At 46.0% G+C, this 26251-nt stretch overlaps 1 long non-coding RNA gene across 1 annotated transcript in view; it reads right to left on the reverse strand.

Moving 5' to 3' along the window:
- Window positions 1-2505: 2505 nt before the first annotated feature.
- Window positions 2506-26251, reverse strand: part of LOC132824610 (uncharacterized) — a 31689-nt gene continuing 7943 nt past the window's right edge. Inside the window, exons 2-3 of the long non-coding RNA XR_009645686.1 lie at window positions 12579-12764; window positions 2506-2598 (exon numbers count right to left, since the gene is read on the reverse strand). This is a non-coding gene — a long non-coding RNA (uncharacterized LOC132824610). The remainder of the gene's footprint in view (window positions 2599-12578; window positions 12765-26251) is intronic.

A 26251-nucleotide genomic window follows, 5' to 3' on the forward strand; every position in this document is an offset into this window, starting at 1 on the left:
GGGTTCACTTTTTAAATGGACCCAAACTGACCTCAGTTTAACACATTTATCAAAACTGCAATTATCCGTATTCTAAATCATTTGCAGGGATATTCCATAATCAGGATATCAAATGGAATGAGGACTTCATTATCTAATTGTAAGAAAAAGATAAAACTGTTGGTTATTTATAATGGACTTAGAGTCATAGTGTCATTCAGCTTAGAAACAGACCCGTCAGTTCAACTCATCCAAGCTGACCAGATATCTCTATCTGACCCAATCCCCATTTGCCAGACTTCCTCTAAACCCAACCTATTCAGATACCCATCCAGGTGCCTTTTTTTGAAGGTTAGATTACTTACAGTGTGGAAACAGGCCCTTCGGCCCAACAAGTCCACACCGACCCACCGAAGCATTCCCCTACATTTACCCCTGCACCTAACACTACGGGCAATTTAGCATGGCCAATTCACTGACCCGCACATCTTTGGACTGTGGGAGGAAACTGGAGCACCCAGAGGAAACCCACACAGACACGGGGAAAACGTGCAAACTCCACACAGTCAGTCACCTGAGGCGGGAATTGAACACGGGTCTCTGGCGCTGTGAGGCAGCAGTGCTAACCACTGTGCCACCGTGCCACCCACATGCTGTCATTGTACCAGCTTCCACCACTTCCTCGGGCAGCTCAGTCCATACTCATACCATCCTCTGCGTGAAAAAGTTGTCCCTTAGGTCCCTTTTAAATCTTTCCCCTCTCACCCTAAACCTATACCCTCTAGTTCTGGACTAGGTCTCTAGGTCTACCCCAGGGAAAGAACTTTGTCTACTTATCCTATCCATGCCCCTCATGGTTTTATAAACTTTGATAAGGGCACCTCTCAGCCTCCAAACCTCCAGGGAAAACAGCCCCAGCCTGTTCAGCCTCTCCCTATAGCTCAGATCCTCCAACCCTGGCTACATCCTTGCAAATCTTTACTGAACCCTTTCAAGTTTCACAACGTCCTTTAATTCACTAGTTCCTGTCCCCAGGGTTCACCGAGCTAATCCTTTTGTCTTCCTGCTGCTCTTTGATTTTCTGTCCCCAGGTAACTTCACTTCCAGGATGCACAGGGTGACCGGTTTCTGCTTCTCAGCGGCAATGGCAGAGCAAGACGATTTCAGTGGGATCCGTACTGAGAGGGATGGAAGCAGCTTCAGTGGGGGTGACACGGTGTTACTCCTGGTGGTTCCTATATGATGGGGGGAAGTGAGACTCTTGTCAGCAATGGTATAGCAACAGTGAATGAAGAACAAAGATGGACTCTCGTTTACTTACATCATTAAAATTTTGTTTTTAAGTTATTCAAAATGGTGCTGGCGTGTGGCGACATTTGAAGTTTTTCACTGTACTTCTTTCTTAAATTCAATTCAATACAATTCATGTTATAAAGTCTCTGACCGCTGGTCAAAAAAAAAACACAGTTTAAAGCAGCTGTTAAGAATAACTAAATTGTCTTTCTTCATGTTTGAAGCGATTTTTACTGTAGAGAAAGGAGACACGTCCTCCTCTTTCAGGGATTTGACAGCTTCCTGCAAACATTTCACACCCACAAGCTGTGCAGCTACCTAGCAGCCAATCATATAGCTGTTGGCAGGCAGAAGGTCTTTGACATCCAAAACTGGTCACCATACCATAGACCCATCAGCTACTTGTTACTAGCTGAAACTCCATTCAAAGCTACCTGTTAACTCCAGCCTGTCTGCAGTCACCTCCTGCACTACTTGAACAAGCAGCTATGCAAACAACACTTACAATGAGAATCTCTAAAGCACGCCACAATCCTTCAACAATCCTTGGTTTCTAAAACAGTCCTTTACCCATCTCAGTTCACCGTAAAAAATGTAGAAAAATGAAATACACCATTGGTTTCTTCTTTTCCTTGTTCACTTATGGGTGTTAATGTTATTGAAAAGGTAATAATTGATGAATGTGTACCTGGCCTTTAAGAGGGTTTTTTTTAACGATTCCATGTGCTGTCCATGGGCGGCACGGTGGCACAGTGGTTAGCACTGCTGCCTCACAGCGCCAGGGACCTGGGTTCGATTCCCGCCTCAGGCGACTGACTGTGTGGAGTTTGCACGTTCTCCCCGTGTCTGCGTGGGTTTCCTCCGGGTGCTCCGGTTTCCTCCCACAGTCCAAAGATGTGTGGGTCAGGTGAATTGGCCATGCTAAATTGCCCGTAGTGTTAGGTAAGAGGTAAATGTAGGGGTATGGGTGGGTTGCGCTTCGGCGGGTCGGTGTGGACTTGTTGGGCCGAAGGGCCTGTTTCCACACTGTAAGTAATCTAATCTATATCTAATGTTGTGATTCTGCCTGGCACTTAGTCGGCTGTTGACCTGGCAGCTACAAACATGCTGTAATGTTTGCTTCAAAATTTGTAATGTGTTTTACAGTTTTAAATAAACTAAACCAAAGAATTAATCAATGCATGATGAGAAATTGATTTTTAGATAATCATCATTGCAAAGACAGGTGGCAGTTCAGAAAATTGGACAGAATGAGTCCTTGAAGTGTTTGATCAATCTTGATAGTATTGGACCAGGCTCAATGGGCTGAATGGCCTCCTCCTGTTCCTATGTAAAAAACAGCAAAGAATAACAAGAACATTAATAAGCAAGAAAACATTAACATATGAGAGAAAACTAACCAGTAATATAAAAACATAATAATACGAGTTTCTGTCCATAAAACTTAAAACCAGAAGAGTTAACAAGATGAGCATTGACCCCATAGAAAGCAAAACTAGAAAATTATTTATAGAATATAAAGAGATGGTAGATGAATTGAACAGCTATTTTCCATCAGTCTTTACTAGAAAGGAACATTCCATGAATCAGGAGGTCAGAGGGAAGGAGAAACTCATGAAAATCACAGTCACTGGAGAAGTGATTCTGAGTAACTTGTTGGAGCTCCAGGAGAACAAGTGCTTAGATCCTGATGGAGTTCCTCACCCTGGGTTCTTAAAAGAAGTAACTAGTAAGATAGTTGATGTATTGTTTTAATTTCCCATTAACGCCAGCCCTTAACTTGAGGAAGTCCCATTAGATTGTAAGACAGCGAATGTAACTCCTCCAAAAAGGGAGACAGAACGCGGGAAACTACAGGCCTGATCACTTAGTATCTATTATTCATGAAGTTATAGCAGGGCACTTGGATTGTTCATGTAATCAGGCAGAGTCGACATGGTTTTGTGAAAGGGAAATCATGTCTGACTAATCTATTGGAATTCTTTGAGGAGGCAACACATGTTATGATTAAAGGGGATTGGTGGGTATACTGTACTTAGATCAATAAAGTGTCATATCAAAGATTATTATGGTAAATAAATGCTCACTGTCAACGGCTAGCATACAGGTATGGTTAGGGGTCTGGCTGGCTACCAGGAAGCAGACAGTAAATGTAAATAGCTGAAAATGTGTTGCTGGAAAAGCGCAGCAGGTCAGGCAGCATCCAAGGAGCAGGAGAATCAACGTTTCGGGCATGAGCCCTTCTTCAGGAATGAGGAAGGTGTGCCAAGCAGGCTAAGATAAAAGGTAGGGAGGAGGGACTTGGGGGAGGGGCGTTGGAAGTGCGATAGGTGGAAGGAGGTTAAGGTGAGGGTGATAGACTGGAGTGGGGGTGGGGGCGGAGGGATCAGGAAGAAGATTGCAGGTTAGGAAGGCGGTGCTGAGTTCGAGGGTTGGGACTGAAACAAGGTGGGGGGAGGGGAAATGAGGAAACTGGAGAAATCTGAGTTCATCCCTTGTGGTTGGAGGGTTCCTAGGCGGAAGATGAGGCGCTCTTCCTCCAGCCGTCGTGTTGCTATGGTCTGGCGATGGAGGAGTCCAAGGACCTGCATGTCCTTGGTGGAGTGGGAGGGGGAGTTGAAGTGTTGAGCCACGGGGTGGTTGGGTTAGTTGGTCCGAGTGTCCCAGAGGTGTTCTCCAAAATGTTCCGCAAGTAGGCGGCCCGTCTCCCCAATATAGAGGAGGCCACATCGGGTGCAGTGGATGCAATAGATGATGTGTGTGGAGGTGCAGGTGAATTTGTGGCGGATATGGAAGGATCCCTTGGGGCCTTGGAGAGAAGTAAGGGTGGAGGTGTGGGCGCAAGTTTTAAATTTCCTGCGGTGGCAGGGGAAGGTGCCGGGAGTGGAGGTTGGGTTGGTGGGGGGTGTGGACCTGACGAGGGAGTCACGAAGGGAGTGGTCTTTGCGGAATGCTGATAGGGGAGGGGAGGGAAATATATTCCTGGTGGTGGGGTGCATTTGGAGGTGGCGGAAATGACGGTGGATGATACGCTGTATACGGAGGTTGGTGGGGTGGTAGGTGAGAACCAGTGGGGTTCTGTCTTGGTGGCGGTTGGAGGAGCGGGGCTCAAGGGCGGAGGAGCGGGAAGTGGAGGAGATGCGGTGGAGGGCATCGTCGATCATGTCTGGGGGGAATCTGCGGTCCTTGAAGAAGGAGGCCATCTGGGCTGTACGGTATTGGAACTTGTCCTCCTGGGAGCAGATGCGGCGGAGACGAAGGAATTGGGAATATGGGATGGAGTTTTTACAGGGGGCAGGGTGGGAGGAGGTGTAGTCCAGATAGCTGTGGGAGTCAGTCGGTTTATAGTAGATGTCTGTGTTGAGTCGGTCGCCCGAGATAGAAATGGAAAGGTCCAGGAAGGGGAGGGAGGAGTCTGAGACAGTCCAGGTGAATTTGAGGTCGGGATGGAAGGTGTTAGTAAAGTTGATGAACTGTTCAACCTCCTCGTGGGAGCACGAGGCAGCGCCGATACAGTCATCGATGTAGCGGAGGAAAAGGTGGGGGGTGGTTTTCTGTGTTGAGTCGGTCGCCCGAGACAGAAATGGAAAGGTCTAGGAAGGGGAGGGAGGAGTCTGAGACAGTCCAGGTGAATTTAAGGTCGGGATGGAAGGTTTTCTGTGCAACTACACTGGCAAATTTACCTAGACAGTCTCAGACTCCAGAGACCGTTTCTATCTCCTGCCCAAAATCCACAAACCTGACTGCTCCTGCCCCACTGAACTCATCTCTGCATACCACGACATGGTCCTGTCCCCCTTAGTCCAAGAACTCCCCACCTACATTCGGGACACCACCCACGCCCTCCACCTCCTCCATGATTTTCGCTTCCCCAGTCCCCAACGCCTTATCTTCACGATGGACATCCAGTCCCTGTACACCTCCATTCCCCCATCACGAAGGACTCAAAGCCCTCCGCTTCTTCCTTTCCCGCCGTACCAACCAGTACCCTTCCACTGACACCCTCCTTCGACTGACTGAACTGGTCCTCACCCTGAATAACTTCTCTTTCCAATCCTCCCACTTCCTCCAAACCAAAGGAGTTGCCATGGGCACCTGCATGGGCCCCAGCTATGCCTGTCTCTTTGTAGGATATGTGGAACAGTCCATCTTCCGCAACTACACTGGCACCACCCCCCACCTTTTCCTTTGCTACATTAATGACCGTATCGGTGATGCCTCGTGCTCCCACGAGGAGGTTGAACAGTTCATCCACTTTACCAACACCTTCAACCTTGACCTCAAATTTACCTGGACAATCTCAGACTCCTCCCTCCCCTTCCTAGACCTTTCCATTTCTATCTTGGATGACTGAATCAACACGGGCATTTACTACAAACTGACCGACTCCCACAGCTACCCTAGATTACACCTCCTCTCACCCTATGCCCTGTAAAAATGCCATCCCATATTCCTAATTCCTTCATCTGCGCTGCATCTGCTCCCAGGAGGATCAGTTCCAATACCGTACAGCCCAGATGGCCTCCTTCTTCAAAGACCGCAATTCCCCCCCAGACGTGATCGACGATGTTCTCCACCGCATCTCCACCACTTCCCGCCCCTCCAATTACCACCAGGACAGAATTCCACTGGTCCTCACCTACCACCCTACCAACCTCCATATACATCGTATCATCCGTCGTCATTTCCGCCACCTCCAAACGCACCCCACCACCAGGGATATATTTCCTTCCCCTCCACTATCAGCGTTCCAAAAAGACCACTCCCTCCGTGACACCCTCGTCAGGTCCACACACCCCACCAACCCAACCTCCACTCCCGGCACCTTCCCCTGCAACCGCAGGAAATGCAAAACTTGTGCCCACACCTCCACCCTTACTTCCCTCCAAGGCCCCAAGGGATCCTTCCATATCTGCCATAAATTCACCTGCACCTCCACACACATCATTTACTGCATCCGCTGCACCCAATGTCGCCTCCTCTATATTGGGGAGACAGGCCGCCTACTTGCGGAATGTTTCAGAGAACACCTCTGGGACACTTGGACCAACCAACCTAACCATCCCATGGCTCAACACTTCAACTCCCCCTCTCACTCCACCAAGGACATGTAGGTCCTTGGACTCCTCCATCGCGAGATCATAGCAACACGACGGCTGGAGGAAGAGCGCCTCATCTTCTGCCTAGGAACCCTCCAACCACAAGGGATGAACTCAGATTTCTCCAGTTTCCTCATTTCCCCTCCCCCCTCCTTGTCTCAGTCCCAACCCTCGAACTCAGCACCACCTTCCTAACCTGCAATCTTCTTCCTGACCTCTCTGCCCCCACCCCAATCTGGTCTATCACCCTCACCTTGACCTCCTTCCACCTATCGCACTTCCAACGCCCCTCCCCCAAGTCCCTACTCCCTACCTTTTATCTTAGCCTGCTTGGCACACTCTCCTCATTCCTGAAGAAGGGCTAATGCACGAAACGTCAATTCTCCTGCTCCTTGGATGCTGCCTGACCCTCTGATCTCCAGCATCTGCAGTCCTCACTTTCTCCTAGTAAATGTAAATAGGCCTTTTTCAGGTTGCTAAGATGTATCATGGTGTGTCACAGGAATTGTTGCTGGGACCTTAACAGTTTATAGTTTGTATAAATGACTTGGGTAGAGATTTGGAAGCTATGGTTACGAAACTTGCTGACACACAAAAAAGAAGGGAACATAAGTTGTGAAGAGGACACAGAAGAGATTACAAAAAGAAATAGATAGGTTAAGTGAGTGGGCTGTTACACGTGCAGAATCAATAGTATTGGAATGCAAGGACAAGCAATCTGCCTGGATTTCACACATGTTCCACATTGCAGTCACAGATGGACCAGCAATTTCAGGTCTAGCAGCAGACTGTGAACTAACACCAGTTACAATCCGTGAAATTAGTCTGACATCAAAGAGTCAACAGAAATTGCAGCAGACTGAACATTTATAGTATAGTTGGACATGACAGTAATTATGTCATAAATATCTATAATGGACATATCGATTGTGACATGTTAATGTAACTTCACTTTCACGTTATTATCCATACCGAACATTTCCTACAGAAGTTCATTTCAGTTACTATACTCACTCGTTCATAATTAAGCATGTACAAATATAAAAATAAGGAAACATAAGTTAATCTATATAACAGAAACATAATTTTCATTAAAGTATGTATTAAAACTATTCCAGTGTAGTTAAAATAATTAGTTAATGGATCCCACCCTGAGTGCAACTCCTGCTCTACACATTAGCTTCTATTGTAGATGAAGCTACATGGTATAGTCCTATCTGCAAAGTCATCAATGAGTGAATGCAGCAAAAAGAAATATACTGAAGGTAGGAGATCCTAACAGAAACATGGAATCCCTTTGTGTGGAAACAGGCCATTCAGCCCATCAAATCCACATTGACCCTCCAAAAGGCATTCCACCCAAATCCACCCAGAAAGAAGGAGTCCCTAACCCAGCTGCTTCCACATCAATTTGACCTGATAACCAACATCCTGGAAATGCGACTACAAGAAACGTCACAGCTTACAAGAATCTTCAATTTTACAAGCCTTTCACTTCAACTTTAAAGCATTGGCTTCATCTGAAAAACTATGGGTGTGCCACAAAAGAGACTAAGATAATTACAAGCTTTTACAATATTATACCTTTACCTCTATCTAATCTTCATAGAAACAAAGAACGTAAGAGCAGGAGTAGGCCATTTAGCCCTTCCAGCCTGCTCCACCATTCAGTATGATCATGGCTGATCATGCTCTCTTCGTATTCCATTCCCACGCTCTCTCCATACCCCTTGATCCCTTTAGCCACAAGGGCCATGCCCAGCTCCCTCTTGAATGTATCTAATGAACTGGCCTCAACAGCTTAGAATTCCACAGGTTATAAGTTTCTGAGTGAAGAAATTCTTCCTCATCTCAGTCCTGAATAGCTTACCCTTTATTCAAAGACTGTTACCTCTAGTTCTGCACTTCTCAACATTGTGAACATTCTTCCCACATCCAGCCCATCTAGTCCCATCAGGATTTTATATGTTTCTATGAGATTCCCCCCTCATTCTTCTAAATTCCAGTGAATACAGGCCCGGGTAATCCAATCTTTTCTCATTTATCAGTCCTGACATCCCAGGGATCAGTCTGGTGAACCTTTACTGGCCTCCCTCAATAGCAAGAATGTCCTTCCTCAGAATAGGAGACCAAAACTGCACACAGTACTCAAGGTGTGGACTCACCAAGGCCCTGTATAACTACAGCAAGACATCCTTACTCTGATACGCCAATCCTCTTGCTATGAAGGCCAGCATGTCATTAGCTTCCTTCACTGCCTGCCGTACCTGCAGGCTAACCTTCAGCAACTGTTCCACCATGACACTCAGGTGTCACTGCACCTCAACTTTTCCTAAGCTGCCACGATTCAGATAATATTCTGCTCTCCTGTTTTTATGACCACAGTGAATAACCTCGCATTTATCCACATTATGTTGCATTTGCCAACAATTGCTGAAAATGTGTTGCTGGAAAAGTGCAGCAGGTCAGGCAGCATCCAAGGAACAGGAAATTCGACGTTTCGGGCATAAACCCTTCATTAGGAATGAGTAGGCCAACAATTGGCCTACTCAGTCAGTCTGTCCAAGTCATCCTGTAGCCTCTTAGCATCTTCCTCACAGCACACACTGCCACCCAGCTGTGTCATCTGTACATTTGGAGATATTGCATTCAGTTCCCTCATCCAAATCATTAATGTATATTGTGAACAGCTGGGGTCCCAGCACTGAACCCTGTGGCACTCCACTCATCACTACCTGTCACTCTGAAAAGAACCCGTTTATTCTAACTCTTTGTTTGCTGTCTGCCAACCAGTTCTCCATCCATGTCAATACATTACATCCGATACCATGAGCTGTAATTTTGCTAACCATTCTCTTCTATGGAACCTAGTCAAAAGCCTTTTGAAAGTCAAGATACACAACATCTACTGATTCTCGACTGTTCACATCCTCAAAAAATTCCGAAAGATTTGTCAAGCATGATTTCCTTTTCGTGAATCCATACTGACAGTTCTGTGACCACTTTCCATCCTTAATGATTGATTCCACCACTTTTTTCCATCACTGATGTCAGGCTAACCAGCCGATAATTCCTCATTATCTCTCTTCCTGGACTGGAGTTACATTAACTACCCTCTAGTCTATTAGAACTCTTCTAGAGTCTGTAGAATGCTGGAAAATGATCATCTATTTCCAGGCTATTTCCAGGGCCTCTTCCTTAAGTACTCGGGGATGCAGAGCATCAGGCCCTGGGGCCTTATTGGGTTTTAATCCATCAATTTCCCCAATACCATTTCCTGACTAATAAGGATTTCCTTCAGTTCCTCCTTCATTTTTGACCCTGTGTCCCCAAGTGTTTCCACAAGGTTATTTGTGCACTCCTTAGTGAAAACAGATCCAAAGTATTTGTTCAACTGGCTCTGCCATCTCCCTGTTATCCATTGTGAATTCACTTGATTCTAACTGTAAGGGACTTACATTTGTCTTCACCAGTCTTTTTCTCTCCACATATCTATCGAAGCTTTTGTAGTTAATTTTTATGTTTTTTGCAAGGTTATTTTCATATTCTATTTTCCTTTTTCAAATTAAACCCTTTGCCCTCCTCTGCTGAATGTTAAATTTCTCCCAGTCCTTGGGTTTGCTGCTTTTTCTGGCCAATTTATATGCCTCCTCTTTGGCTTTAACACTGTCCCTGATTTCCTTTGTTAGCCATGGTTGAGCCACTTTCCCAGTTTTACTCTTATGCCAGACAGGGATGTACAATTGTTGACATTCATCCACCTGTTTTTGGAATGTCTGTCATTGCCTACCTCCTGTCCATCCCTTAAGTATCCGTTGTCAGCTTATCCTGGCCGATGCATGCCTCATACCATCAAAGTTAGCTTTCTTTAAGTTCAGGACCCTAGTTTCAGATTTAATTGTGTCACTCTCCATCTTAATGAACAATTCCAGCATATTATGGTAACTGTTCCCCAAAAGATCTCCTCCCACAATGTTGCTAATTAATCCTCTCTCATTACACAATACCCAGTCTAGGAGGGCCTGCTCCCTAGTTGATTCCTCGGCATATTGGTTGAGGAAACCATCCCTCATACATTCCAGGAAATTCTCCTCCATCACATTGTTAGCAGTTTGGTTAGTCTAATCAATATATCAATTGAAGTCACCAGCTCTACCCTTACTGCATGCATCTCTAATTTCCTGTTTGATGCAGTCCCCAACATCACAACTGCTGTGTGATGGTCTGTACTCAACTCCCACTAACATCTTTTTCCATTTGGAGTTCTGCAGCTGCACCCATTCAGATTCTATATCATCCAGGCTAATGTCCTCCCTTAATACTGTATTAATTCCCCTCTTATCCAGCAATGCTACCCCACTTCCCTTTCCTTTCTGTCTGTCTTTCCTGAAAATTGAATAACCCAGGATGTAGAATTCCCATCATTGGTCAACCTGGATCCAGGTGTCTGTGATCTCAATTACATCATATGTAATTGATCATCAGTGACATACTGGCACTGGAGCGTGTCCAGCGGAGATTCACACGGATGATCCCTGGAATGGTTGGTCTAACATATGAGGAACGGCTGAGGATCCTGGGATTGTATTCATTTGAGTTTAGAAGATTAAGGGGAGACTTAATAGAGACGTACAAGATAATACATGGCTTGGAAAGGGTGGACGCTAGGAAGTTGTTTCCGTTAGGCGAGGAGGCTAGGACCCGTGGACACAGCCTTAATATTAGAGGGGGTCAATTCAGAACAGAAATGCGGAGACATTTCTTCAGCCAGAGGGTGGTGGGCCTGTGGAATTCATTGCCGCAGAGTGCAGTGGAGGCCGGGACGCTAAATGTCTTTGAGGCAGAGATCGATAGATTCTTGTTGTCTCAAGGAATTAAGGGCTACGGGGAGAATGCGGGTAAGTGGAGTTGAAATGCCCATCAGCCATGATTGAATGGCGGAGTGGACTCGATGGGCTGAATGGCCTTACTTCCACTCCTATGTCTTATGGTTTTATGGTCTTATATCCATTAATAATTGTCTGCACAGTTAATTCATCCATCTTATTACAAATGCTTTTCACATTGAGACAAAAAACTTCAAATGTGATCCTTTCTGATTTCTGTGTCTGCCTTCCACTTTCACTTTTCCCTTTACTATCCTTTGCTACTGACCCCACATTATTTCCCTCAAACTTCCTGCATAGGTCTCCATCCCCCTGCCATATTAGTTTAAACCCTCCCCAACAGCACTAGCAAACATTTCCCCCCGGCATGTTGGTTCCAGCCCTGCCCAGGTGCAGACATCCGGTTTGTACTGGTCCCACCTCCCCCAGAACCGGTTCCAATGTCCCAGGTGTTTGAATCCCTCTCTCATTCTCCATCCTTCGTGATTTGGAGTGTTGGACTGGGGGGAGTAAAGGTTAAAGATCACACAACACCAGGTTATACTCCAAAAGGTTCATTTGGAAGCACTAGATTTTGGAGCAATGTTCCTTCATCAGATGGTTGTAAAGTATAAAATTGTAAAACACAGAATTTATAGCAAAAGTGTACATTATGATGTAACTGAAATTATATGTTGAAAAGGACCTGGATTGTTTGGCGCCATGTTAGTCCAGATAATGCATTGAAGATGTGAGGTGTCCTTGTGTGAGGCGATCTGTGGCCCAATGTTCAGACTAATTCTAATCTAAAAATGGGATTTATAGAATCTTACATGGGTTCATGCAGGTTTTCAGCAAAATAATATGCAATTCTGTAAGTACAAATTCTCCTCACAAACTTATATGAATGTGTGTATGTAGGTGCTTGTCTGCGGGGGGTATGAGAGTCCGTGAGAGAATGTGTGTAACTGTACGTGTGTGAGTGAGTGTAAAGGGGCATAAGTCTGTGAGAGGGTGTGTGTGTGTGTATATATGTGTGTGTGTGTGTGTGTGTGTGCGCGCGCACGTGCATGGGTGTGTGAGTTTGGGAATATATATGTGAGCATACGAGAGAGAGCTTGTGCATGAGAGAGGGTCTGCATGAATGTATGAGTCTGTAGGATTGTTTGTGTGTCTTAAGGAGAGTGTGGGTCTGTAGGAGTGTGTGTGTCGATGTGTGTGCCTGTGTATAGTGCAGTGGGGTCATCTGTTGTGTGACATGAACCCAAGGTCCCAGTTGATGCCATCCCCATGGGTACCAAACTTGGCTATCAGCCTCTGCTTAGCCACTTTGCTTTGTTACCTGCCCTGAAGTCCATCTTGGAGGATGGCCACCCGGAGGTCCGAGGTCAAATGTCCTAGACCACTGAAGAGTTCTCTGACTGGGAGGGAACACTCTTATCTGTTGATTGTTGTGCGGTGTCTATTCAGCCGTTGCTGTAGCCTCTGCTCAGTCTTGCCAGTGTACCATGCCTCAGGGCATCCTTGCCTGCAGGTATGAGATAGACAACGTCAACCGAGTCACACGTGTACCTGCCACCTACATGTGGGAGGTGTCCCTACGTGTACCACAGGGCACCTCACACCTTCAATGCATTATCTGGGCCGACATGGCACCTATTGTTAAAGTTCACTTGAGAATGTAACTTTAAAAAAAGAACTTAAACCAACATGGTTATTCTAAAAGATGAGAGACTTAACAAACATCACACTGTAAACTTTTGCTATAACTTCTGTATCCTATGATCTTACAAACCACAATCACCTGATGAATGAGCAGTACTCAAAAAGCTAGTGCTTCCAAATAAACCTGTTCGACTATATCCTGGTGTTGTGTGATTTTTAACTTTGTCCATCCGTCAGCCATTCCCAATCTGGCTAGCACATGGCACTGGTAGCAAACCTGATATTATTACCTTTGAGGTCCTATTCTTTAGTTTAACTCTAATTCCTTACATTCAGCTTGTAAGATATCTTTGGTGCTGTGTGCACCATGACAGCTGTTGGCTGTTTACCATTCTCCCTCCAGAAATATCCTGCAGCCGCTCTGAGACATCCTTGACCTTTGCACCAGGGGAGACAACATACCATCCTGGACTCTCGTTTGGAGCCGCAGGAATGCCTAACTCTTCCCCTTCTAATTGAATCACCTATCACTATAGCTCTGGCCACTCTTTTTCCTGCCCTCCTGGTGCCATGAACCTGGCTACTGCTGCCTTCCCCTCCTGGTGCCATGAACCTGGCTACTGCTGCCTTCCCCTGGTGAGCCATCTCCCCCAAAAGTATCCAAAACGGTTATACCTGTTTTGGACGGAGATGACCACAAGGAACCCCGCACTGCCTTCCTACCCTTCCTCTGTCTGTTTGGTCACCCATTCCCTATTTTCCTCAGTAATATTTATCTGCGGTGTGACCGACTTACTGAACTTGCCAGCCACAATTCCCTCAGCCTCGCAGATGCTCCAAAGTGAATCCGGCTGCAGCTCCACAGCAGTCAAGCGGTCAGACAGGAGCTGCAGCTTGGACACACATCCTGCACATGAAGGGGTCAGGGTCATTGGAACGGTCCCTGAATTCACACATCTCACAGGAAAAGCATGACACGGGTCTGGGATCTCCTGCCAAGACTTAACAATAACAAAGCAAAGAGAGAAGAGAAACTACTCCCCAGTTACCTGCTGGCTGTGACTGCACACGTAAACCTCCTTCTCATTCTCCTTTGCCCTCGAACTTTCAGCAGCTGCAGTAGTTCGCTTCTCCTTCGACTCCCTTACCTCACTGATTAGATTAGATTACTTACAGTGTGGAAACAGTCCCTTCCAACCCACCCAGACCCATTCCCCTACATTTACCCCTTCACCTAACACTACGGGCAATTTAGCATGGCCAATTCACCTAACCTGCACATTTTTGGATTGTGGGAGGAAACCAGAGCACACGCAGACACCGGGAGAATGTGCAAACTCCACACAGAGAGTCGCCTGAGGCGGGAATTGAACCCGGGTCTCTGGCGCTGTGAGGCAGCAGTGCTAGCCACTGTGCCGCCCACTGCTGATTGCCCTCCTCACCAAAGTCTTCACTTTGGCCTACACTTAGATACATTTGGGTCATTTGAGTGAATCCTGGATAGGCACATGCATGATAGCAAAATTAAGGGTATGTAGATTAGTTTGATCTTAAGAGTAGGATAAAAGGTCAGCACAACATCAAGGGCTGAAGGGCCAGTACTGTTCTATGTGCAGTTTCCAGCAGCACTCCCACAACAAAGCTGCCCTTCTCAAAATGTTCGCTCCAAAAATGGCCAATCTACTATAACTTGCCTTCCTTTTCCTTCGCTCCTGGGCAGTAACTGAGGCGACTCCTCCCATAACCCTTCTCAGCACCGCCCTCTGTTCATGTTCGTGAATGAAACATTGCGTTATCTTTGGGGAAAATGGTTGAGAAGAAGTGGTCATGTGTTTTACTTTAAAGCTCACTGCTGGAATTATTTAATTGCTATCCTAACTCTAGGTAGGTGCTGGAGATCAGAGTCAAGAGTGTAGTGCTGGAAAAGCACAGCAGGTCAGGCAGCATCCGAGGAGCAGGAGATGAAGGGCTTATGCCCAAAACATCAATTCTCCTGCTCCTTGGATGCTGCCTGACCTGCTGTGCTTTTCCAGCATCATACTCTCCACTCTAGGTAAGCTACGATGTGGAGATGAAGACTTCACCTGATGAAGGAGCAGTGCTCTGAAGGCTTGTGATTTCAAATAAACCTGTTGCACTATAACCTGGTGTCGTGTGACTTAGGTAAAATAACCGTAATCCCAAACGAATTAGAGAGAGATAACTGGTGGTGAGTTTAACCTGAAGGCCCCTAGGCCTTAAGAAAGGTTGAGAAGGCGGGATCGTCATAGTAACCTCAGCTGGCACAGTAATGGAACCTGTGTCATTAGCCTCACTTTGCATTCATAGTAGCAAACCAAAACTCCACTAACATTGAAAGTAGGAAAGTGCACATGCACACACACATACAAACATACTTATCAAGCATAGTAAAAGGGAACCCATAAATGCTTTCTGTGACATTATCATCAGAATTTGGAAATAGTCAACATTAAATGTTATGCAGAAGCTTTAGTGGAAAGTGAACAGAATTCTAATAGTTCTCATAAATCCAAACAGAAGCAGAATATTACAGCATTATAAAGGTCTGTTGAGCCCTTTATGCGTATGTTTGTGTGAAAATTCTCCCCATCAGGAATTTTTAACCTCACTGCTGATTTCCTCATTTTAATATCTGTCTGGACATAAACCCATTCTCCAACTCATTCACAATATGTTGTAATATCCCACTGAGGCAGATTCCACTCTCCAACTCGCTTCCTTGAGCCTTTAATATTTCACTCAGACTAACCCCACTCTGTTGGTCACCTCCTTAAACTTTAAAATTCTTTTCAAGTTAATTTCCCAATTCTTTTTTTCAATAATTTGTGAATTCTGCAACAATTTGAGTCAGATGATTCCATGTTCTCAATCTCCTCTGTGTGGAGAACACTTCATTTGTATGGTCATCTTGATTTATAAATCACTGACTGCAATTCATTCTCCTGGCATTTATAGTTTGCAAAGCCATAATTACCTGAACAGTAAATGTCAGACCTGCTTGTCAGATCATGTACCATTACATTCTCCTTCAATGACTCAATTTGAAATGTGGAACATGTCTGCCTTGTGGAAAGGATATTGTGACACTAAGATGTTTATTCCACTACTTTGTGGTCATTTTGATTTGAACAAGGAAATTGGATTCTGGATTCTTTAAACTAGTCATAGAGTTGTACATCACAGAAACAGACCTTTCAGTCCAACTTATCCAAACTGACTAAATTAATCTAGTCCCATTTGCCAGCACTTGGCCCATATCCCTCTCAGCCCTTCCTATTCATGTACCCATCCAGAAGCCTTTTAAATGTTGTAATTGTACCAGCCTCTATCACTTCCTCTGGCAGCTCATTCCATATACGCATCACTCTCTGCATGAAAAGGTTACCCCTTAGGTCATTTTTAAATCTTACCCCTCTCACCCTAAATCTATGCCCTATAGTTTTGAACTATCCCATCCTAGGAAAAAGACCTTGTCTATTTACCTATCCATGCCCCTCATGATTTTATAAACCTCTATAAGGTCACTCCCTCAACCTCTGACACTCCAGGGAAAACAGCCCCAGCCCATTCAGCCTCTCCCTGTAGCACAAACCCTCCAACCCTGGCAACATCCTTGTAAATCCTTTTTGAACCCTTTCAAATTTCACAACATCATTCCTATAGCAAGGAGATCAGAATTGCACACAATATTCCAAAAGTGGCCTAACCAATGTCCTGTACAGCCACAATATGACTTCTCAACTTCTATACTCCTGACCAATAAAGGCAAGCCTTCTTCACTATCCTGCCTACCTGCAATTCTACTTTCAAGGAGCTATGAACCTGCACTCCAAGGTCTCTTTGTTCAGCAACACTCCCTAGGACCTTACATTATACATTAAGTGTATAAGTCCTGCTCTGATGTGTCTTTCCAAAATGCAGCACCTCACATTTATCTAAATTAAACTCCATCTGCCACTCCTCAGCCCATTGGCCCATCTGATCAAGATCTCATTGTACTCAGAGATAACCTTCTTCACTGTCCACTACACCTCCAATTTTGGTGTCATCTGCAAATTTATTAACAATACCTTGTATGTTCACATCCAAATCGTTTATAGAAATGATGAAAAGCAGTGGACCCAGTACCATTGTTCAAAGTATTTTTTTATTTGTGATTCTTCCATGGAATGGTAAGATCAGCATTTGTTATCTATACTTATAATTACATAAATTCATAATTTGAACTGAGTGGCTATCAGGGTCATTTCAAGGACATTTAAGAACTAACCATATTGCTGTGGGTCTGGGTTACAGGTAGACCAGACTATGCGAGAACAGATTTAATTCCCTGAAGGACAACAGTGAATCAGATGAGATCTTAGTGACAGGTGATGATAGATTCTTGGTCACCATCACTGAGACCAGCTATCAACTCCAGATTTGATAAATTGAGCTGAATTTAAGTTCCTGTACACACTGTGGTAGGATTTGAACCCCTGTTCCCAGAGCATTAACCTGGGCTGCTGGTCCAACATGTTTACCAGAATGCCATCATCTTCCCCAATTATTCTACTTATGCTTTGCATCCCTGATGTTAAATGGCATTTATCATCACTGATTCCTCAGCATCAGTTTCCTGAGGATTACTAATATCCAGAAACTAAACTGAACCATCATAGAAATAAATTCCACACGGAGACTCTGCAGCGTTTTGGACTCAGTATCGTGTTTAATAATTTTAGGGCTCGAGTTCTCCCATGTCCTTACCCCAACCCCACCCCCCCACACTCCAGGCCTTGTTATCACATACAACAAAAACAGAGATTGCTGGAAAAGCTCAGCAGGTCTGGCAGCATCTGTGGAGAGAAATCAAGTTTAGCGTTTTGGGTTGAGTGACCCTTCCTTAGAACTGACGGTAGCTAGGATATTGTTGGTTTATATCAACAGCTATTCACACTCCTAACCAGATTGTTATCCATTCCTTTGTCGGACAACAGTTCTTCTCTCTCTTTGGGCTCTATTTCCACCTATCACTTACTCCTTACAACCTCCCCCTGCTTGTATATGGAATCACCATTAACTGTGCAAGTTCCCTTCCAATTATGTTTCATTGTATTCAGTCATGAGTATTAATAGAGGAGTCATTCTGCTCCCTTGCAAGAGTCCTGTGGTACATTGCTTGTGTCCCTACCTCTTAGGCAGAAGGTCCATGTGCAGGTCTCACCTGTCCTGGTGTGTGACATACGCATCTAAACAGTTTGCTTCGCAATAAGGAGCTGACCAATTTGAGGATCTTGTGGCTCAATATCTCTAATGTCCCTGTGTCAAACACCTGAAAAATGAGCAGTGCTCCGAAAGCTAGTGCTTCCAAGTAAATCTGTTGGACTATAACCTGGTGTTGTATGATTTTTAATTTTGTACACCTCAGCCCAACACCGGCACTTCCAAATCATGACATTAATTAGAGCACGCCTTTTTTATGAACACACTGAAATTGCGGCTGTCGAATTTGGGAGTGTGTGTTTGAAATGTGCACCTGTGTAAATAAAAACCCGTAAATGTGGAAAAAAGAGACTCCAATTCTATCCGTTTGTTTAGAACAGAATAACCCTGAACTAGAACTATATCACTGTTTCGTTATCATCACTGGGTCAAAGTCTGGGAACTCTTGCCTGAACAGGATTGTGAGTGTACTTACAACAAAGGGACGATAGCAGTTTAAGAAGGCAGCTCACCACCTCCTCAAGGGCAAGTTAGTGGTGGGTTATAAGTGCTGGCTGTGTTAGCAATGACCATTAATAATTAACTAAAATAAAATTGCCATCTGTGCATTGTGGTTATTCATGAAGAACACGGTACGTTGACAATATTTAAAGGCAAAGTTTTTCCGAGGTCTGCAGCCAGCCAACGTGCTCAAGGATCTGCAAATCATCTTGCCTTTCTCCCTCAAACTTTGCCTTGGCTCATATTGCACACAGGCTGCTGAATGCATGCCAGTGGATTATGGCATGTTGCCAGGCACCTGAAATAAAAATTATACTGGTACCAAAAGTAGGAAAAACTCCTTGCAGCCACTTGACAAGAGAACCAAACTTGGTAAAAACGATAACTGCAGATGCTGGAAACCAGATTCTGGATTAGTGGTGCTGGAAGAGCACAGCAGTTCAGGCAGCATCCAACGAGCAGCGAAATCGACGTTTCGGGCAAAAGCCCTTCATCAGGAATAAAGGCAGAGAGCCTGAAGCGTGGAGAGATAAGCTAGAGGAGGGTGGGGGTGGGGAGAGAGTAGCATAGAGTACAATGGGTGAGTGGGGGAGGGGATGAAGGTGATAGGTCAGGGAGGAGAGGGTGGAGTGGATAGATGGAAAAGAAGATAGGTAGGTAGGACAAGTCCGGACAAGTCATGGGGACAGTGCTGAGCTGGAAGTTTGGAACTCGGGTGAGGTGGGGGAAGGCGAAATGAGGAAACTGTTGAAGTCCACACTGATGCCCTGGGGCTGAAGTGTTCCAAGGCGGAAGATGAGCGTTCTTCCTCCAGGCGTCTGGTGGTGAGGGAGCGGCGGTGAAGGAGGCCCAGAACTTCCATGTCCTCGGCAGAGTGGGAGGGGGAGTTGAAATGTTGGGCCACAGGGCGGTGTGGTTGATTGGTGCGAGTGTCCCGGAGATGTTCCCTAAAGCGCTCTGCTAGGAGGCGCCCAGTCTCCCCAATGGCGAGGAGACCGCATTGGGAGCAATGGATACAATAAGTGATATTAGTGGATGTGCAGGTAAAACTTTGATGGATGTGGAAGGCCCCTTTAGGGCCTTGGATAGAGGTGAGGGAGGAGGTGTGGGCACAGGTTTTACAGTTCCTGCGGTGGCAGGGGAAGGTGCCAGGGTGGGAGGGTGGGTCGTAGGGGGGCGTGGACCTGACCAGGTAGTCATGGAGGGAACGGCCTTTGCGGAAGGCGGAAAGGGGTGGGGAGGGAAATATATCCCTGGTGGTGGGGTCTTTTTGGAGGTGGCAGAAATGTCGGCGGATGATTTGGTTTATGCAAAGGTTTGTAGGGTGGAAGGTGAGCACCAGGGGCGTTCTGTCCTTTTTAAGGTTGGAGGGGTGGGATCTGAGGGCGGAGGTGCGGGATGTGGACGAGATGCGTTGGAGGGCATGTGGGAAGGGAAATTGCTGTCTCTAAAGAAGGAAGCCATCCGGTGTGTTCTATGGTGGAACTGGTCCTCCTGGGAGCAGATACGGTCGAGGCAGAAGAATTTGAAATACAGGATGGCATTTTTGCGGGAGGTAGGGTGGGAAGCGGTGTAATCCAGGTAGCTGTGGGAGTCGGTGGGTTTGTAAAAAATGTCAGTGTCAAGTCGGTTGTCATTAATGGAGATGGAGAGGTCCAGGAAGGGGAGGGAGGTGTCAGAGATGGGTCAGGGTGGAATGTGTTGGTGAAGTTGATGAATTGCTCAACCTCCTCGTGGGAGCACGAGGTGGCGCCAATGCAGTCATCAATGTAGCGGAGGAAGAGGTGGGGGGAGTGGTGCCGGTGTAATTACGGAAGATCAAGTGTTCTACGTAGCCAACAGGTGCCCATAGCTGGGGCCCATACGTGTGCCCATGGCTACCCCTCTGGTCTGGAGGAAGTGGGAGGATTCAAAGGAGAAATTGTTAAGGGTGAGGACCAGTTTGGCCAAATAAATGAGAGTGTCGGTGGAAGGGTACTGTTGGGGACGTCTGGAGAGGAAAAAACGGAGGGCTTGGAGGCCCTGGTCATGGCGGATGGAGGTGTAGAGGGATTGGATATCCATGGTGAAGATGAGGCGTTGGGGGCCGGGGAACCGGAAGTCTTGGAGGAGGTGGAGGGCGTGGGTGGTGTCCCGAACGTATGTGGGGAGTTCCTGGACTAGGGGGGATAGGACAGTGTCAAGGTAGGTAGAGATGAGTTCAGTAACCCTGCACTGCACGGTTCTACCGCCTTCGCAAGAAACCCCGCACTGCCCAGTTCTACCTCCTTCCCAAGATCCACAAGCCTGACCACCCTGGCCGACCCATTGTCTCAGCCTGCTGCTGCCCCACTGAACTCATCTCTACCTACCTCAACCCTGCAGTGCAGGGTTACTGAACTCATCTCTACCTACCTTGACACTGTCCTATCCCCCCTAGTCCAGGAACTCCCCACATACATTCGAGACACCACCCACGCTCTCCACCTCCTCCAAAACTTCCATTTCCCCAGCCCCCAAAGTCTCATCTTCACCATGGATATCCAATCCCTCTACACCTCCATCCGCCATGACCAGGGCCTCCAAGCCCTCTGTTTTTTCCTCTCCAGACGTCCCCAACAGTACCCTTCCACCGACACACTCATTCGTTTGGCCGAACTGGTCCTCACACTTAATTTCTCCTTTGAATCCTCCCACTTCCTCCAGACCAAAGGGGTAGCCATGGGCACACGTATGGGCCCCAGCTATGCCTGTATCTTTGTTGGCTACGTAGAACAGTTGATCTTCCGTAATTACACTGGCACTACCCCCCACCTCTTCCTCCGCTACATTGATGACTGCTTGGCGCCATCTCATGCTCCCACGAGGAGGTTGAGCAATTCATTAACTTCACCAACACATTCCACCCTGAACTTAAATTTACCTGGACCATCTCAGACACCTCCCTCCCCTTCCTGGACCTCTCCATCTCCATTAATGATGATTGACTTGACACTGACATTTTTTACAAACCCACCAACTCCCACAGCTACCTGGATTACACCGCCACCCACACTACCTCTTGCAAAAATGCCATCCTGTATTCCCAATTCCTCCGCCTCCGCCGTATCTGCTCCCAGGAGGACCAGTTCTACCATAGAACACACCAGATGGCCTCCTTCTTTAGAGACCGCAATTTCCCTTCCCACGTGGCTAAAGATGCCCTCCAACGCATCTCGTCCACATCCTACCCCTCCGCCCTCAGACCTCACCCCTCCAACCGTAACAAGGACAGAACGCCCCTGGTGCTCACCTTCCACCCTACAAACCTTCACATAAACCAAATCATCCGCCGACATTTCTGCCACCTCCAAAAAGACCCCATCACCAGGGATATATTTCCCTCCCCACCCCTTTCCGCCTTCCGCAAAGACCATTCCCTCCGTGACTACCTGGTCAGGTCCACGCCCCCCTACGACCCACCCTCCCATCCTGGCACTTTCCCCTGCCACCGCAGGAACTGTAAAACCTGTGCCCACACCTCCTCCCTCACCTCTATCCAAGGCCCTAAAGGGGCCTTCCACATCCATCAAGGTTTTACCTGCACATCTACTAATATCACTTATTGTATCCATTGCTCCCGATGCAGTCTCCTCTACATTGGGGAGACTGGGCGCCTCCTAGCAGAGCGCTTTAGGGAACATCTCCGGGACACCCGCACCAATCAACCACTCCGCCCCGTGGCGCAACATTTCAACTCCCCCTCCCACTCTGCCGAGGACATGGAGGTCCTGGGCCTCCTTCACCGCCGCTCCCTCACCACCAGACGCCTGGAGGAAGAATGCCTGATCTTCCGCCTCGGAACACTTCAACCCCAGGGCATCAATGTGGACTTCAACAGTTTCCTCATTTCCCCTTCCCCCACCTCACCCTAGTTCCAAACTTCCAGCTCAGCACTGTCCCCATGACCTGTCCGGACTTGTCCTACCTGCCTATCTGCTTTTCCACCTATCCACTCCACCCTCTCCTCCCTGACCTATCACCTTCATCCCCTCCCCCACTCACCTATTGTACTCTATGCTACGTTCTCCCCACCCCCACCCTCCTCTAGCTTATCTCTCCACATTTCAGGCTCTCTGCCTTTATTCCTGATGAAGGGCTTTTGCCCGAAACGTCGATTTCACTGCACTTTGGATGCTGCCTGAACTGCTGTGCTCTTCCAGCACCACTAATCCAGAAAAGAGAACCAAACTTGTAGACTGTTTGACTGAAACATTTGCACAGATGTTTTACGTGATACACTTAGCCTCTGGTGTCACAAACCACGGAATAATTTAGCAAAAAAAGAGTCCATTCATCCCTTCGCTCCTGTCCTGGCTCATTTAGAGAACTGCCAATTTGGACACCTCCCCAGACTTTCTCCATTGGTCCTCTAATTCATGCCCCAATAGTTATTTATCAAATTTCCTTTTGGAAGTTTTATTGGAGCTACTCTCAATTGCTCCTCCATTCAATGCTTTCCAGATTACAATAATGCACTGCATAAAGAACCTTCCCATCTGAAGCTCAGCACTATTTTCTGCAAAGTGCAAATTATGTTGAGTTTGATGCAGTGATTCCCAATCTGAGGCCAAATGAGCCAGCACCCGGCCCATATCCCTCCAAACCCTTCCTATTCATATACCCATCCAAATGCCTCTTAAATGTTGCGGTTGTACCAGCCTCCACCACTTCCTCTGCCAGCTCATTCCATACACGTACCACCCTCTGCGTGAAACGTTGCCCCTTAGGTTTCTTTTATATCTTTCCCCTCTCACCCTAAACTATGTCCTCTAGTTCTGGACTCCCTACCCCAGGGAAAAGACTGTCTATTTATCCTATCCATGCCCCTCATAATTTTATAAACCTCTATAAGGTCACCCCTCAGCCTCCGACGCTCCAGGGAAAACAGCCCCAGTCTGTTTGGCCTATCCCTATAGCTCAAATCCCTCAACCCTGGCAACATCTTTGTCAATCTTTTCTGAACCCTTTCAAGTTTCACAACATCTTTCCAATAGGAAGGAGACCAGAATTGCACGCAATATTCCAACAGTGGCCTAACCAATGTCCTGTACAGCCGCAACATGACCTCCTAACTCCTGTACTCAATACTCTGACCAATAAAGGAAAGCATACCAACGCCTTCTTCACTATCCTATCTACCTGCGACTCCACATTCAAGGAGCTATGAACCTGCACTCCAAGGTCTCTTTGTTCAGCAACACTCCCTCGGACCTTACCATTAAGTGTATAAGTACTTATGCATTTCTTCTTTTTATCTCTCCTGGTTTATTTACTGCACTTTTCAGTTTATCCTTTATCTTTTATGCCGAATGCATGATTGCATTTCTTGATGATCTGACCCAGGATTATTCAGTAGATAGATTTCGTACACAATTGCAGCCACCACTATTACAGGGAATCATAGCTGCACTCCCTCAAATGTCACACTGCAGGCTGGATTGCTGTCACATGTACTACATCTGCTCATTAGTACACTCCTTCTTACATGGCATCATGATAAACCCCACGGAACATATTTGAAGAAGAGGAGAGGAGTTCTCCTCGAAGCCCTGGGTAATATTTCTTTCTTAACTAATATCACTAAAAAACAAAACATCTGATCATTAAGTATTGTTGTTTGTAGCAGTTTGTTGTGTGCTAATTTATTGTTATACTTCACAATTTCTGTGTGGCTCTGAGGTGCTTTGGATTGTCCTGAAATCACAAAATGTAGTGTAAAAACCAAAGTATTTTCTATCATGAACCCATTGTTTGAAAGGTTCTCCTTCTCCCTCTTCTTTCTTCCCTGTTTGTGAAACCATTCCAAAAACCAGCTTTATTCAGCACGTGTCCAGCCATAAGACAGTAGATCAAAAGATACAGGAGCAGAGTTAGACCACTGCCCCTCATCCTGCTCAAACCTGTTGATCCAGTTTCTCCTGCATGTAGGACATTGCAAAATTTTTTATGTGTGAAAGGCACATTACAATATTATTACTGGAAGAACGTTGAGATGTCCTCATCTGTACAATAAATAACATCCCCACGTTGATAACAAATGTTGTTTTTAAGAGGGCACAATGTTTGAAAGTACAAGATGACACAGTAATAGATCTGCCTTCGTTGGCACCCCAAACTGCCTTTAATATTGAACAAGAACTGGAGCTGGTGGTTTAGAGGTACTGTCACTGAACTAGGGTCTGGAAACTGGGTTTGAATCCCATCATGGCAGATGCTGATATTTGAATTCAATAAGAGATATGTGGAATTAAAAATCTCATGGTAACCATGTATTTACTGCTGATTGGTTTAAAAACTCATCTGGTTCATTGATCCCCTTTAGGGAGGGAAATTTGCTCTTCTTAACTGGTCTGGCTTACATTAGACTCCAGACTCACAGCAATGGACTCTCTACTGCCCTCTGAAATGACCTGGTGAGCCACTCAATTCAAGGGCAATTATAAACAGGCAACAAATGGGCAATATGGTGGTGGCAGAGTCAGGTTCGGCCAGATGGTACCTGGCAGCACTGGTGACATCTGCAATGGCAAAGTTCAGAGAGGACTCATAGTGGCAAGGGCATCAGTGAAGATGAGATGGCATAGAAGAGTGGCTACTTTCATTCCAACAGCAGCAACATGGCGAACCTTCTCACGGCTGTTCACCAGGCCCATGGCCCATGATGGAGCACTCAACAAGAAGGACTGTAAAGATGGACACTTTTTCTTTTACTTTTCTGCCTTTATATTCTACGTTTTGGTTTATTTTTCAGGGTTTTAAGATGGTGCCAATGACACTATACAATACTTTTCACTGTAGTTTGTAACAAAATGCACATCACAATAAATAAATAAATCAAATCAAATGTTGGCCCACATTCCTTGAAATAAAAAAAATAGAGCCATAGAGTCATGGAGATGCACAGCATAAAATAGACCTTTCGGTCCAACTCGTCCATGCCAACCAGATATCCTAAATTAATCGAGTCCCATTTGCCAGCACTTGGTCCTTAATCTCTCTAAACCCTCCCTATTCATATACTCTCCAGATGTCTTTTAAATGTTGTAATTGCACCAGTCTCCACCACTTCCTCTGACAGTTCATTCCATATACACACCACCCTTTGCATGAAAACGTTGCCCCTCAGGTCCCTTTTAAATCTTTCCCCTCTCACCCTAAACCTATGCCCTCTAGTTCTGAATTCCCCCACCAGCCCAAGGGAAAAGACCTTGTCTATTTATCCTATTCATGACCCTCATGATTTTATAAACATCTATAAGGTCATAGGACAAAACATTTTGATTTTAAGAACAAAGGGATACCATAGACCTGTATACAGTACAGTAACAATACTGCAGTACTGAGCAACAAATCTGAGTTTCAATTAAGTTCAATGGGTAACACAGAATGCTACTAAAAGGAGGTCTTTTAGACCGACAGCCATGTTGTTATTTTGTAATGGATTTGAATCTTTGCTTCATCGAATTGCTTTGGTTCTGTACCCCAAAGACTCTTAGTGAACAAACATCTGACAAAACCAGTTTTGACATTTTTAGCTGCTCCTCAACCTCAAAAGGTTTTGAGTGGAGGGAGTCTCAGATTTCTACTGCTGTTGGTGTGAGG

This window comes from Hemiscyllium ocellatum, chromosome 19 (assembly GCF_020745735.1).
Source record: "Hemiscyllium ocellatum isolate sHemOce1 chromosome 19, sHemOce1.pat.X.cur, whole genome shotgun sequence".
In the NCBI taxonomy this organism is placed as follows: Eukaryota; Metazoa; Chordata; class Chondrichthyes; order Orectolobiformes; family Hemiscylliidae; genus Hemiscyllium; species Hemiscyllium ocellatum.